Raw genomic sequence first — 2,719 nt, 5'->3', positions numbered from 1 at the left:
AACACAATATATGATTTTATTAATAAATAGTGCAGGCCAGGCGCGGTGGCTCAAGCCTGTAATCCCAGGACTTTGGGAGGCCGAGGCGGGTGGATCACGAGGTCGAGAGATCGAGACCATCCTGGTCAACATGGTGAAACCCCGTCTCTACTAAAAATACAAAAAAATTAGCTGGGCATGGTGGCGCTTGCCTGTAATCCCAGCTACTCAGGAGGCTGAGGCAGGAGAATTGCTTGAACTCAGGAGGCGGAGGTTGCGGTGAGCCGAGATTGCGCCATTGCACTCCAGCCTGGGTAACAAGAGCGAAACTCCGTCTCAAAAAAATAAAATAAAATAAATAAATAAATAGTGCAAAAACATCAGTGATAACTGTTTGAACATGAAATTTTTTAAACAGCCATGTCTTGGTGTTAATTTTGTGCATATTGGCCTCTATGGCACTACAAGTAAACAGATGAAAATATTGCCCATTTTCATGCACAGGTATTCAGCTATAACACCGTTTACAAATTACGGATAAGATCAATTCTGCAATAATTAATATTCATTTGGATGGCCACAATTAAATGAATATTAAATAAAGGAATAGCCTATGTTCAATACACTCCAGATGACAGACTGTAATATCTAATATTATTTAAAACTTACTTCTTTATTTTATTTAAAGGGACATCTTTTGTGTATCTGGGTGCTCAAATGAAAACTAGGAATGCATTCTATGACCATAGTAACAAATTTCACATAGAAGAGGGTGTGTGCTTCCACCTCTAAAGGAAGCAATACATTTCCTCATAATCTCTCTCTCCAGGTATCATTTCCCATATTATTAATGAAAATGCTTACAAGCACCAACACCAAAATCCCGTCTTCAAGGGAAAGTTACAAAGTTAAAAAAGAGTGGTTCATTATACAAAAAAAGTCAAATCGCAGCAACACTATTGCTGAAAATGACATCAATTAAACTTCTTAGCATCCACAAAGTATATTATTTCCATGAGTTTTCTATTATGTGCAGATTTTCCTTAAGAAATAAAATGAAGTTTGAATAGTACAGTCTGCGGTGTGGTGACATCAGCAACGGCCAGTTCTTGTCCATCAACGAGCCCCAATTCTTTCAATGTTTTGGAGAGATTTGGCCTTGTTCATTCTTCAATAGAGGTTGCGGACTGAAAGTAAAGTGTTCTATTTTGTCCCTCTAGGGTGGCTGTGATGGCTGGAGATTTCATTTGCAGAGAAGCACTATTGGTTAGATAATCCAAAACTTCCTGTAGTTTAGCTGATGGAGAAAACTGAGTATTTTGAGGAAGCTGGCTACAGGCTGGGCAGTTTTCCTTTCTCTCCACTTCAAATGTGTATGTATACAGCCCATCTACATCACTGAAACCCAAGTAATTATTCAAGGGAATGTATGCATTTGTGGCTATTTTAAAAACCTCAGTGGCACACACAGCTGCAATGACTGCATTTGTGGAAGCTACTGCAGGAATGATTCTTTTTACTACCCCTTGAGTGAGTCTATATGTAACACCCCTAATATTATATTGTGATGCTCTCTCTAGGGATTTCGGGAAAATCCATTGTATATGTTCAGGATCATCTCCATCTAATGGAACACCTTCTCCAAAAGGCTGCTCCTTAGGCCACTGCAACATCCTTGCATACTCAATATAGTGCTCTGGTAGCCTGGGCATAGATGCAATGGTGCACATGGGAAAATTAACCTGTGCTGGATAAAGTTCCAGCGTGCATTCGATACAAGCAGTCATTCCAGGCAGAATCACCCGGGCATTTCCTTTAAAACCTTCTGTCCCTCCATCTATCAAAGGGATAATGGAGCTTGGATCTAAAACACCATCTTCATATTTTAGAAGAGATATCAGCATGCCATTTATCCACCTTCTGGCTAGGATACAGTCCAGTCCACAGACAATAATATGAAATTGTCGATAGAAAGTGTCATTAAAGGCCAGGCACGGTGGCTCAAGCCTGTAATCCCAGCACTTTGGGAGGCCGAGGCGGGTGGATCACGAGGTCGAGAGATCGAGACCATTCTGGTCAACATGGTGAAACCCCATCTCTACTAAAAATACAAAAAACTAGCTGGGCATGGTGGCGCGTGCCTGTAATCGCAGCTACTTAGGAGGCTGAGGCAGGAGAATTGCCTGAGCCCAGGAGGCAGAGGTTGCGATGAGCCGAGATCACGCCATTGCACTCCAGCCTGGGTAACAAGAGTGAAACTCCGTCTCAAAAAAAAGAAAGAAAATGTCATTAAAATCTTGAATCTTGCTGAAATGTGGAACTATATTGCAATTAGGAACTCTGCATTTAGAAATTCTGCAGCAACTTCAGCCTTAGGTCTTCCAACATCTTTAGGCCTAAATAAAAACTGCCTATTTAGATTGGAAACATCTATAGTGCCTATATCTATAACATGAATCTGTCTAAAACCAGACAAGGCCAGATTTTTCAGGAGCGCACAGCCTAAGCCGCCAGCTCCCATGACTAGAACTTTACAAGTATCTAACAAGAACTGGAGAGATTCAGTGCTCGGTTCGAAATCAGGGTGTGTGAAGGGTCCAGATTGCTAGAGGAACTTCTTTACATGGTTCTAGCGACCTTCCCAGTCTCCAGTGTCCCCACACCCACCATCAACAGCCGTTTTCTCAGCCAGCAGCTCCCCTATTCTCCTTTTCTTCTCCGGCTCCTCGCCATCCACCAT

General features: G+C 41.9%; 1 pseudogene; it reads right to left on the bottom strand.

The window, feature by feature from the left end:
* Positions 1 to 721: 721 nt before the first annotated feature.
* Positions 722 to 2,719, bottom strand: LOC101050565 (NEDD8-activating enzyme E1 catalytic subunit-like; annotated as a pseudogene).

This window comes from Saimiri boliviensis, chromosome 5 (genome assembly GCF_048565385.1).
Source record: "Saimiri boliviensis isolate mSaiBol1 chromosome 5, mSaiBol1.pri, whole genome shotgun sequence".
NCBI classification, from domain to species: domain Eukaryota; kingdom Metazoa; phylum Chordata; class Mammalia; order Primates; family Cebidae; genus Saimiri; species Saimiri boliviensis.
The sequence above is the reverse complement of the archived record's forward strand: the minus strand, read 5'-3'. Positions and strand labels throughout refer to the sequence as shown.